Consider the following 13,439-nt stretch of genomic DNA (forward strand, 5'->3'; position numbering starts at 1 on the left):
GCACAAACAGAAGAGTTGGGTGGGGGCAGATGCAGAAGTAAAGAGCAGTGTCCGAGGACAGTGAGGAGGTAGAACCAAGTAGCATTCTGTTCTGTTCATACACGGTGTAATTTCTCTTATGACCTTATTTATGAAGCTACCTCAGGAATTTGTAAAAAAAGATGACAAATTCATATAGAGAACTCCAGTTATATATCCAAGCGCCGTACCACTGTAACTGTGATGAGGAGTGCAGCAACGGATAGGCATCAAAATGTTCCTTAGATCTTCCGTTTGCAAGAACGGTCGAAACCTGAGGATAGTAAAGTGTAATATTATCTTTCAGAACTTTCAAAGGAACCTTGATTTGCTTGAAAGCCATCTTGCTGATAAAAATGTGGTTCTAAAATAATTCAGGGATAAATCTAAGGTATCCATTGATTGGAGTAAAGGTAATTCCTTATATCCAGCAAAGTTTGCGAATTCATTCTCACTTGGACTGATTAAATAATTCCAATCTTTCAGTTTCTGGGAAGAATAAGGAGCCTTATTTTTTTAATTTCGGGTTATAATTTGAATTATCCCTGCTATTGTTTCCAAGCATACAATGAACAAATATCTAATAGCTGGAAAACTAATGTAAGCAGTATGAGACCTAATTGGAGATGATTAAGCATATTTTAGTGCCACTTCAGTGTAACTTATATTGCAGAAGCAAATTTGTGTATTTTTACTGTTCTTTTTTCACTGGACTTCAGGTTTGTTTCCATATGAAACTTGGTCTTGGAAATTTTTATGACTAATAAAAGTAATGTTATTCCTTTGGTCATAACTTAAAAGGACTTAGGGTCAGCCTTGTGCACGGTAGGAACATATGAAGTTGAATCATCTGAGCAAAAATAGATCACCGGAGAGCAGCAGATGAACCTATTACTGGCAAATCGGCTGCTCTTTCCAGCCTGGACAGGACAGTAATGGTATCAGCTGAAGGGGAAGGTTGTACAGCTGTGAGAGGAGACAACTGAGGACAGCAGTAGTCTTAGAGGAAGGAACATCAGATGTGGGCTCATTGCAACTGATTTGAGGACGACATCTGTGTGATTGGATATATCCTTGTTTGAATAAACTTTATAGGGAGAGTATGTTGCATCGCTTCTCTCTTTTAAAATCCAGACACCTATGAGCCTCTGAAATCAGCCACCTCTTGGATGATAAGCAACAATTTATGTCAAACAAACCCCACATGGTCACGTTTGTGCATAAGTGCCTGTAGTTCTGACAGTTTTGTAATGCTGTAACTGTTTAATGTTTACTTTTATGTAGAAGAGGAAATTGAAAATGAAACATGAGAATTCAGGGTCGTGGTAATGCCACGTCTTTCTGGATTCTGACAGCCACTGCTGGTATTATATCTGGATACCTTAACACATCAGGAAATTGCAATTTTTTCCAGGAACAGAAATTGCTTCTAATTTTTCTATTTTAGATGTCTGTGTGTTTGTGGTTATCTATTATCAGAATTGTAAAGTAAGCCTGGAAGAATTGGAAAAGTGTTCGTTATAGTCTTCACGTACAGAGAAGAAATGGCATTGCAGTCAGGCTCCTTTAAGGTAATTATTTGTAATAGCCTTTTCTATAAGGTAATTATTTGTAATAGCCTTCTCTTTAAGATAATTATTTGTAATAGCCTTTTGTTGCCGCAGTTTGATTTCTTCTCTGTCGTAAGAATATAAAGATGAACATAAACAATTTTTGTAGCTGAAATCAGTAAAAACTTTAACTTCTTGCATTGCATCCTTGTTGTGTGATTGCCTTTTTAAGACTTCAGCTTCAAATAACTGAATTGATGCTTTTTATACATACAACAAGTGGTTAAAAATAACAGCTAGTTTTCAAATTAGTATTGACCATATGTTAAATAAACAGATAAATAAGTTGTAGGCCTGTTGAGCTATTAGAAAACACAAAGTTAATGAAAATGTGGAGTGTAAAGGAAGGGGGATGTATAAATACACAGTACGTATAATTACTTGACTTCTTAACCTTACAAATAACATAAATAAATGGTGCTATGCATCGTTGCATACAGAACATAGCAAAAATAGGCAGAAGGATCCCTTTGAAAATATCCAAGCTAAGTACCGAGGTGTGTTAGTTAAGCATGAAAATAGCTTTCCAGGAGACCTCTTTGATTTTTGTTTCTCCAGAATTTTTTTACTGTCTTCTACCTTGCATATCAAACCTTCCATGAACAGCATGGATTTTTGTTTTTAGACCTAGTTCACATGAGGATAGTCCATCAGAGACATCCTCCCTGGCATGTAATTAAAACTGTGTCCTATCTGCAGAAGAATCCTATCCTATCTGAAGAATGGACCTGATTGTATAAAATGAATCTGTAACTTTGGAAGGATTTTTCTCAGATTTGGTTCAGGAATACACAGTCATATTCTCAGTCAATGACCTTTAGTGTTGTTTTTCTCATTCCCTGCTTTTATCAGCAGATAATAGTTCAGTTTACAAATACTGGTAAATATTCCCATGAAAGCAGTCAATAAGTCAGCATTAAAATCCACTTATAATTAAATATTAGATGTAGTTTCAGTTAATGCTGTCATGTTCATTCAGTGGGACCTTGCCGAGTGCTTGGTAAACAAATCTAAACAAATGGATGTGAGAGCTTTCAGAGAGAAACTCTTCTGGGTTGCCTGCCAGGCTTTCCATTATTCATAATCAAGATTTTTTTTTTTTTTAATAAGTTGACCTGTTTAATGATAAAAATGCCTTTGAGTATAATTAAATTGAATTCTGTGCTTAAAGTGACCCTCTGATTCATGGGCATTTGCAGTAGAAAGAACAAAAATAAAATTAAAGCCTTATTGAAAGGTACAGTAATTAAGTCTCTCGGTTCTGATTATTACCAGCTGGGATGAGAACAGCGGATAAGCAAAGAGTGTTGCTCAAGCAAGAGGCTGCCAGTAAAATGTACCTAAAGGTCTGCCTACATGGGAGGCGCTTCCCTAGGAAAATGATATTATTTTTTTTATTTTTTTTAATAGAACAGAGAAAACTTAGCAAACTGAGATCATTACAGAATCATTTTTTACGAACAGATCTAAATGGGCTAGTTCTTCACAGTCTTGCCTCTTTTTACAGCCATAAATGAGCCACGCTGACTGAGGAGCAACCATAAAATGTTATTGCCATCGTAAACGCCTGGTGGATTTTCCTTTGGTAGAGAGTTGGCTTCTGTTTCCGTAGGCGTTAAATGGAAATGGGAGGGAGAGCAGGCTCTGGACCTGAGAAAAAGATGCCTCTCTCACAGGTAGTCAATTTATTATTCGGTGCCTCGTTTGAACGATTAAGTAACTAATCTGATTGTAAAAGCATGCCTTTCTGTTGCTTTGGACTAAGGGCCTGATTACAAATCTTAATTAGTTACCTCAATTCCCATTGATTTCAGAGAGAGTTAGGACACACCGATATCTTTGTGATCAAGCTCTAAATTCTGTAGCCAGAAGACACTCCTATGTAGGCCAGGCACTGGAGGGGGGACACGGCATTGCACAATGTTACTGCAGGTTACGTTATGAGGTTAATTAATAAGGGCTATGCTCTGGAGACACTGTGTCTCTTGAATTACCCTCCTTCCTTTTAAGGAAAAGAGCTAAGGGAAATTTCATGTGTTTTTAATAGAATAGCAAAACCGTAGAAAATAGGGCTGAAAAGCAGCTCAGGAGGTCATTTAGTCCATCTTTCTACCTCAAGGTAGAACTAGCTAAATCTAAACCATATCCTGAGAGGTACTTTTCTGACCTCGTCTCTCGATTCCTGGCAGCGGAGATCCCGCAACCTCCTTATGCAGGCTATTCCAGTTCTTGGTAATTTTAGTTACAGGTGGAAAGTTTTTCTTACTGCCTAATCTGAATCTCTCCTGTTAATATTTTTCAATAATGTTTGTCTCTTCCTCATTAGCACAGAAAACAATATAATGTCTTCATTTGCCTCGTTGTCTCGTATGTGAATTATCACGTTTCCTTCTGCGTCATCATTTATTCATGGGTAACATTTTCTAAACTTTTGATCATTCTCTTTGCTCTCTGATTGCTCCCCTCTAATATTAGCATTTTTAAAACATAAGATCTTTATTGCAGCTGAAGTAGTTTGGCTATTATCTGGTTGAAGGAAAAAATTGAGAAAATAAACATTATCCATCAGGCACTACAGGCTGTGGGTACAGAATGGCTGCAGCTCGAGTATTCTTTTGGTGAGTAACCGCTGCCTGTGCAGGACGTCTCATCTTCAGCACGTGTAGGATGGATGATTCGTGACCCTGGAGTGCTGGCAGGGCTGGGATCCACTGGAGGGGCTGGAATTCACTGGAGGGGCTCTGCTGACGTCGCTGGCTTAGGAATGGTACCAGGGGCCCAGAAGTGAACTGGGGCGTGCATTCACTCTTTAGCCATCTGTTGTTTTTTTTATTACAGCCTCCAAATTCTTCATACTTCAGTCTCATATTTCTCTTAAAATCTGAGTGTCTTTTCTTTTTTCTTTTTTTTTTTTTTTTTTTCCCCCCCTCAAAGGAAGCTAAATTATAACCAGTAAAAATATAGGAATGTCTGAAAGAGTACGCCTTGCGTTTGAGTTTTGTTCTGCCAGTTTCTATCCATCCTTTTAGCAAACTCCTTTCAACAAGCGTTGTCGGGCGTGCTCTTTGCTATTTCTATCCCAGATCTCTTATGCACAGGAATTGCTTGTGGAGCACCGGCGTTTTTTATGCCAAAAAAGCAAATAGATGTTTCTTCTAATCTCTTCTGCATTTGCCAAGCTGAGAATCACGGTTCTTCTGGTGAGTGGCTGAGGCTTCACCTAGGTCTTTAGCAGATGAAATTTCTTATAAAAGAGTTACTAATGTTTGAATTTACTGGTCATAATGGGGAAAAAATCATAAGTACTCATTACCTATTCCATTGTTTGACGATACGGTATATCAGGCTGAGTCTAGCAGAACTTTTAAAAAAATTTGCACTATCCATTTGTTAAAATTTGTGTAGTTTTGTATTGAATTATATTAACTGCTGAGTGTTGCTATGATGTGTGTACTGTTCCCTTTAAAAGGGGTAAAAATCAGGTTATCAGAAATGGCACGTAGTCATATCTAAAATTTATGTGACAATGATAGAATGGGCTTATGTATGTTTTATTTGTTTAAAAGCGAGGTAAAATCATAACTTAGAGTTTACATATTATGCATGAGTAACTTTGAAATATTGTGCTAATGGTGTAAAGGAGAGGGCAGTAGAATGGCTTTAAAAACATATTCTGAAGTTAACATGCATTTTGCCTGCAACCGAGCGCTGTGTCTGCCTGGAGGCTGATGTAACTTCCACTGGAAGACTCAATCCCAACCAGGCAATGGACTTAGTCTAACAGCCTTTTTCAGTCTCAAATTTATCTAAATCTAAGTGTCTCCCTGAGTACTCCCACTTACTAAGGGTTTCACCAGGAAACAACATAATATTAAATACATGTAGTGAGAAATCAGTTTGCTTTTTTTTTTTAATTGGTTGCTGCTTTAGATGAAGTACAGTATTTTAAATACTGTACTTCAACAGGCATTTTATTTCCAATTGTGAAACCTTGAAGGAAATATATAGAGACTGTTTATTGGAACACCCTGTAGTACAGCCAGGACTTTTTTTTCTCTAGTTTCCTCTGTTTCAAGACCCTTTCACATTTCTTGTCTTTTCTGCAACTTCACATCACAACAATCCCTTTTGGAGGAAGTAGTTTGGCCTGGAAGGACATCCAAAGAAAATGTTGGGAGGTTTTCTCTGTTAATCATCAGCTCATCAGACCTGGGCAACACAAAGCAGAGGAGTGAGCGGAGGAGCTGGTTTGCGTTTCGTGTGCCTGGGTAGGGTGAGGGATGGGGAGAGTGAAAAGATAATTGATGGAGAGGATGGAGAGGAGCAAATGGCTGGTTATTTCTACCGTCTTGGTCCCATGTAGAAGGCTGTGGTGGATATGGGATGCAGAAGTATTTGCAGTCCTGACTTAGTGTTACTCACTGTTTCTTTCTCTTATCAGTCTCTCCCACTATTTTCCTTTAATAAATTCCAGAGAGTAGCTGCAATGAAAGAGAAATACTTTCTAACTTGGAAGTAAAATGTATCAGCATGTCAATCTCCCTTGTGAATGAAATGCCTGAGACATTTACATTATAAGAAAGATGTCTTTAATTATTGTAGTAGCAAGAATGCAAATTAATCTCAATCATTCTATTAATTTTTTTTTTTCTATCTTTCTTTTTTGGTAAGGTTTTGCAGATAGCTAAACCTGAAGAGTTACTCAGACATGTTATTGTACATTATTGTTCTCTTCCTTGCAAACCTTTCATAACTGCTGCTGAACGTCAGGGAAAAAGCTTTGATCACCGAGGTGTTAAAATCAGCAAGATACGCTATTGTTTTCAATTGGGATCGCATTAAACCCAAGATATGTATGAAAAAAAGCACATATACTCCTCCTTTCCCAGCCTAAATGTTGTTTGCTATCAAACCAGACATTTTCTTTCCAACAGGACGAGGTCTGTATTTAAGAAATAGCTAGACATGCTAATATTTTTTGCAGTTTTTCCATTTTCCTTCTCGCTAAGTAGATTAGGGCCACACATTTTGCGGGAGGAAGGGTACTGAAGGAATATTCCTTTGTTCCTTTCAGTCATTCCTGCAGGGGAGAGAGCGTAGCAAGAGAGATAAAGTCCTCCATCAAACGTAGAAACCCCTTTCCCTCATGTCCAGGACTAGGATTGTTTCCTGTGATGCCACCTACTGAAGATTAATGAAATTTTCATACTTTTTTTTTTAAAAAAAAAGGGAGATAAGGGTAATAAGATATTAAATAAATAAATAAAAATGTAGCCCCCTGGATCAGAAACCGTAAGAAAATATGTAATTTACCCTTCTGTGTGGTCTAAATTAAGCTCACTTTTTCCTAATATAATGGTGACTCATAGCTAAAAGGCAGAAGAGACTCGTGAAGAATTGTGCAATACTGCATTATTCTTGACAAGCTCCGCTAAATGCCAAGAATTAATATAGAGCTATAAACAGGCAACCTGGGCAGTTTTTTTTTTTGCTTACTGGATTTTTCGGACCTCCTGCCACGGGCTGTCCTTGTGGGGAAGAGGATGGTCTGTCCTGGCTTTCAACGGCATTCTTGTGTGCAGTGTTTTCCCTTTCTTTGTTTTGTCGTTACCTGACCTTACGTCTCTATTTTATTGTCATAAGCATTTTCTTTTTCTGCCATCTAGCCCATATGAAACTGTATCAGTGTTAAGGCTCCAACCTCGCTGGACTTTATTTGGGAAGGAATTGATTTTCTCGCCGTCTTTGGCACTAATAAAAAACTATAAATCAAAAGTATGATTTCAGCAAAAAAACGTGGCATGGCTGGTGATTATGTAACCGGCCCTGATCAAAAAGGACAGGTTGAATATTAGAAAGCACAGAGTTTTGATAAAAGGGTGAGATTTTTGTCACCAGTCCATTGTTGTTTCATAACAAAGCTGTAACATATTATACTTGTTTAATTTCCCTGATCTCTGGGGAGTTCCTGTTGCTGCCTTTGCTTTCCTCCATATTTGATTTTGCTGGAGTTTATTAATCTAATTTGACTCAGGCTTTTCGTTTTGAAATAGAAAAACAAAGCTAGTGAATATATATCTAACCATTAAAGACAGTGTAGGACTGAACATGCTCTTTTTTTCCCGCTTATATAAAAATCTACAGTGTTTTACACTTGTAAAGTTTTTTGGATGGGGTCTTTTTGTCCTTACTGAAGGGAATAGTTGAGTTTAATTAGGCAAGGTACTTAATTTGCATTTCTGGAAGTCCTGAGCGTCTTCAGCTCATGCCAAATCAAGCTCCTAACTTTTCATTCTTGGTAACTTCAGGACAGATTTGGATCTAGACTACTCTTTCATACCCCCTGTAGTTTTCCATCTGCTTTTTACAGTACTTTTTAGACTAAGATTCGGAACAATACTTGTGACGACGTGGATGAAGTAGGATTCTTCCTGTATTTTCTGTATATTATGGGAGCAACTGCTAATTGTCTGTCCCACCTGGGGCACTGATGTTCCTGGTTTGTGACCCCAGCTCTCATCCTTCTAACCTGAGAAAAAGAAATGAGAAAGTCACAAAGCACTGTGGAACCCAGGAACTGAGACAGGAGAGAGGCAGATGAGGAATTCACTAAAGTAAATACAATAGTATTTTATTAGGTAGTCTTAATCATGTAATACGCTGTCCTTTTTCTAGCACCTTCCAGCACCAAGGATTAAAACATACTTTCCAGGTATTAATGAGTTAAATTTCACAGTACTCTTCTGAAGTTTTAAGGCAATAAAACTATTTGACACCTAGATGGGTGGATGTGTAGAGATTAAGAAGTGTCATTTGTCAGATGCAGAACTGGGAGCAGTGCTCAGTCTCCCATCGTGTTATCATCTTCCAATTTACTACTGCTGTGTTATTATAATTTAACAGTAACTTCTCCTATGTCATCTCCGAGCTCAGCTGCTGTTCCTAATATTTTTATTTTTTTTTCTTGGTATATTATTTTCAATCTAAACCAATTGCAGTGGTGCCTTTTATGTTGACTCCATGCATCATTAGAAAGCTCACTCATGCAGGTGCACCACCTGTATTTTTATTTGAAAACTATCTGCCCTTGAGGCAATCTTTGTGCTGCCTGACTGTACTTCTGATAGATCCAGTTGCACGCTATTAGCAGTCTTTTACAGCTAAATCCAACAAAAATAATTCATTGCTATGTTTCAGTGTGGATTTTGAATACAGATTTATTTTTTTTTTTTAATCCGCTTTGTTGACAGTTAAAAATTCTCACACTCTCGTGGCTCTTCCCATGGTCTGTCTAAACTCTTTCACAGAATTCTCTGTTCCAACTAAGAAAACATACTGGGATTTCTTCTTTACTTGATTGCCGCTTCCTGAATTTGTTCTTTTGATTGCATAATTGCTATTCTAGTTTACTGCTGCCCTTAGTCCAATTGTGCCTTTCAGAGGCCTCTTTATTTTTTGAGTTTTTCAAGGCCATTATCATTGGTAGAGTTGGGACTGGCTGTGTGCTTTGGGGGCAGGATTGACTGTATTTTTTATTTTCAAAATATCACTTGACACAGTGTCTTAATGATGTCTTTTCTGGGTTAGCTACGTGCTTTTGTGTGACCTTCGATCTTCTACCTGTTTTAGTAACCCTCCTTTTTTCTTTTCCCAAGGAGCCTGTGGTGACTGTCCACATTTAAACACACACATGTGTATATATATTTACATGTATTTTGGCTACTGACATTGAGTATTTTTCCTTCAAGTCAGTGTCTCAGTTTGATACTAAAGAATGGTGAGAGAAGGGTGATGTAGATTGGGGGATGAGATATCAAGGTAGACAAAGGATTCTAACCGTTCCCATTTTTATTGAAAATCCCATCATAGGTGTAGAAAATCAAGATGATATTCATGTTATTCTGGTTAAATTTTAGCTTGGATAATTTCAATTCCTGTATAGATTTCCCCTGTTCTTTCTTGCATGGTCCATTTTTTGCTGTTTGTTCAAAGCAGTTGTGTAATGTTTCTATCTGTGGTTAGCAATTTGCTGTTTTTCATCCAAGGTAGCTTGTATGTCAGTGGTGGTAGAAGTAATCATTTATTTTTAGATTATATCATTTGCGAATGTATAAAGCACTGTAGATATAGAAGATAATAATTTGTCTCCAAAGGTTCCTTATTTTTTTATTAATGTTTTGATTTCATATTCTCTCTGTCTGCATATCGCTCCCTGAATATGTATTACCGTTGTAATTGATAGTGTGACTCCTAAGTAACTCTCTTAACTGCTGATTATAACTGTGACACCGCTCCATTTGAAGCCGCTTTGAGCCTACTCATCACCCTGGGTGAGTCAGTCCTCACTCCTGTATTATTTACGATCCTGGTTCATGGAGCTTCAAACAAGTTCTGTTGTGTTTGAGGAAGATGCCTTCTGATCTGAGGAAGTTTTTTGCCAGATCCTGAATTAACTTCCCAATAATGTTGCTTCTTTGCAGTTGTTTATCTTCCATAGAAATAAAAAAAAAAAAAAAAAAGAGCTAAGTTTTGCACATGTATTACATGATTCCATACTCTGCTGGATGTTTGACTGTACACAGATGGACCTAAGCCCAGGCAGTGGGCAAAGGCAGGACAATAACACAGGTTGTCTTCCCCTTTCCACTTTTATTTTACTCGGGCTCCCGTTTTCTACGCTGCCTCCGCTCTTGAGGTGTTACGAAACAGAGTCTTTATTATATTTAGAGCTCGTCTGTCTTCTGAAGAGATCACAGGTTTAATAATAAACTTACAGGAAAAGATGTCAATCTCCTTGGGGGGGAAGGGGGGGCAGAGAGAAAGGAGAGCTGTTGGGTTATTCTGACACGAGCTGCAGAGGACTGAGGGCAGCGTTATTGCCTTGGAGGTGGGTGAATTGATTGCGTTAATCCAACATTGCTCACACAAAATAAAATGGAACAAATAAGATTTTTTTTTAAAAAGACCGTTTCTTTTGCATAAACAAAGCCCCTTTTTTTAATTTTTTTTTTTTTTTTTTGGTGAATAGGCAGGTAGGATTTGGGTTGTGTTGAGATGTCCATGGTAGAGAAACAATGTCCCTAATCTTGCAAGGTTTACTTTGTAAAGTCCCAGCTATAAAAGGTGACAGCTCTTATTTCAGTTGACCTTGTAATGGTGATTGGAATGTGTACACAGATTTGTTTTTAAACGGTGCTGGAAATAATTTTAGGACATGCTTTCCAAGTTTTAAATAATTCACTCTACCTTTCGGGATGGGAAGGAGGCTACAGCACTGCAGACTTGTTTGAAATCCTCAGCTTGTTCAGAATCAATTCATATCGCCTTTGTGCGCAAAAAGAGCTATATATAGATGCGTACTGCAGGCAGGCTGTACGTTACGCAGGCTCAGGACCTGCCTCACCCAAAGCAAAAGCCGTATTCTTCGTCTTTTGAGCACGGTCACTCCCGTGACATAGAGCATCTTCGGTACAACTGTCTCGGTAAAACCCGAGCATGGATTTTAAATAAGCCTCTGAACTGGGAGAGGTGGGGAAGCTGAGCCGTGGCAGGGAGAGTGGGGAAGCACAGAGATCCCTGTCGCCTCCTGTGCGGTTTGGATACGATGGCTCATTCCTACACGTGATGGAGCCCGTTTCAGATGCCTTAATAACCTGACATGGCCTGAAAGTGTTATTCCCCTTCCCTATTTCTTTAGTATTTGTTAGGAGGAAGTTTGTCTCATTATTTTTACTTCTCCAGGTTTTCTTTTTTTTTTTTTTTTTTTTCTTTTTACTCCTTAGAGATGCTACAGTTTGCAGCATTTCCTGCAAATAGATCCATATAGAAAGCGAAGGTGAACTATAAAAGGAAAACTGTTTGGTTCAAGCTTATGTTGATACAACTACTCCCCCAGTTCTTCTCTCAGCAGCGTTTGAGTGCAAATCTCTCCTTGTCATTTGGGGGCACGGTTCTCCTTGTGAATCGATTGTGTATAGTGAATTCCACACGGGTGCAGTCCCCTGTGCTGTCAGGACAAGGTGGGAAAACAAGACGTTCCCCCAAATTTCTACCCAGACATAGCTCGGCAGAGGCATGTTATCCCATCAGTCAATCAAGACAGATATTTGAAAGCATCTTTTAAGCCACAAAGAGCATAAGCTCAACCACTGTGTTTAACGTAATTTGTCAGGTAGTGTCAAGATAATTTCTGTCCCTGTTGTTTTTTGTGTGTTCAGTGTTTCATGATGTGATCTCTTAAAAAGAGGCGTAGAGGAGAGACAGGACTTGGGGTTTCCATGTCCCACCCTTGAATGTGAAGTTGGATTTGCCACCGTAAAATGAAGAGAATATCTGTGCTTTTTTTCAGCTGAAGGGAGGAGGGATTATAAGTAAAGGAGAAGAGAAACACTGAGTTCAACACTATGAGGTGCTTTTAGATCATTAACTGGAAGGTATAGAGCCATGCTAAACATCTAAATAAGTATGTTCTGGCTAATAATACTAAATAGTAGTTTGAATGTGACTTGTTCAATCAAATCAAAGTCTGTGCCTTGTTTTAATTTTTTAAAATTTATTTTATTTTTCAATAATGTACTGTATTTGGAAGACTCTCTTACCTGTTCTTCATGAATGTGATTATTGAAGATGGAGAGCAGTATGTTTGACTGTTGTCTCTTTAGGAAATCTCTCAAACCAGGATTGGAAGCAGGATATTTTACAGCCTGTGGAAAAAACGTCTAAAGGCTGCCATTGTGTCATTCAGGCAAGAACAACTGAAAGCCCTAATGCATTTTATCTGCCGTTCCGTTCCTCAACACTATAAATAATTCAGATCTGTTGGCTTAACTACTACTGGCAACTGTTATTTATTAAGAATGACTGAAATAACTATGTGGCTCAGTAGAACAGAATGCATTAGGGACTTTAATGTGAAACAGAATAGCTAAAACATTTTGATTATCCTTTAAAGAAAAACCCTAAAACCCTAAACCCGCCAGTATTCTTTGCAGTTCTGCAAAGGACAAGTGACAGCGGGAATTAGGATGTGATCTTTCCAGAGTAAGTAAAGGTTTATTCCTTTAAAAGAGTGCACACCCTGATCCTAGAGCCCCATTTACTCCTTTGGTGTCTTGTTCTGTGGGCATCAATGTCCGTAATTTTGAAATTGAGGTTCCGATAACATCTTTAATTTGCCCCACTGTATAATGTTTGAACCTACTTGTAGGTATATGTTTACCTGTAAAATTATTTTTAAAGGTATGTATAGTCTTTTCATGATTGCTTTTAATTTGATTATCTTGCGTGTCATGCTCAAGAGAAAGTAGGTAAAAGAGCAGCAGTATTTTCTGGTGATTGGTGCAAGTGAATTGCTGTTCCCTTGTTCCATTCCTGCTTTAGGGTTAATTAACAGAACCGAGCCCTTTCTGGGTACTGTTCATCATTAGAGTTGCAGTTGCTTTCCAAAGGTCAATATCGTTATCCTTACTTTACAGACAAAAACAATTAAGTCGTTGGAAGGGCTAAGATGAGGCAGGGTATTGCTACAGCAGAAACAGAATATGTTACTATGGAGTGGCAGATATTTGGCTGTACATCATAAGATGTATTACTGTAGAACACCAGAATGCTTTTGCAAGTCAACTGATTATAAATGGTGCATTTGGAATAAATTTTGTATCACAAAAGAGTTGACATCCAGGACTCAGATGACTAATTATCTAATCTTACATCTGGCATAAACACCCAAGCCATTTGTATGATGAACTGCGTTTCACGGGAGTGAGAAGGGAGCGGGAGAATGTTCTCTGCTGACTCAGTCCTCATAAATCT

General features: G+C 38.1%; 1 protein-coding gene across 1 annotated transcript in view; it reads left to right on the forward strand.

Moving 5' to 3' along the window:
• The window catches only part of PPM1E (protein phosphatase, Mg2+/Mn2+ dependent 1E), a 64,486-nt gene that overhangs the window by 31,181 nt on the left and 19,866 nt on the right, over positions 1–13,439 (forward strand). The gene's annotated exons all lie outside the window — the stretch shown is intronic.

The sequence above is a fragment of the Numenius arquata genome, chromosome 18 (assembly GCF_964106895.1).
Source record: "Numenius arquata chromosome 18, bNumArq3.hap1.1, whole genome shotgun sequence".
Lineage (NCBI taxonomy): Eukaryota > Metazoa > Chordata > Aves > Charadriiformes > Scolopacidae > Numenius > Numenius arquata.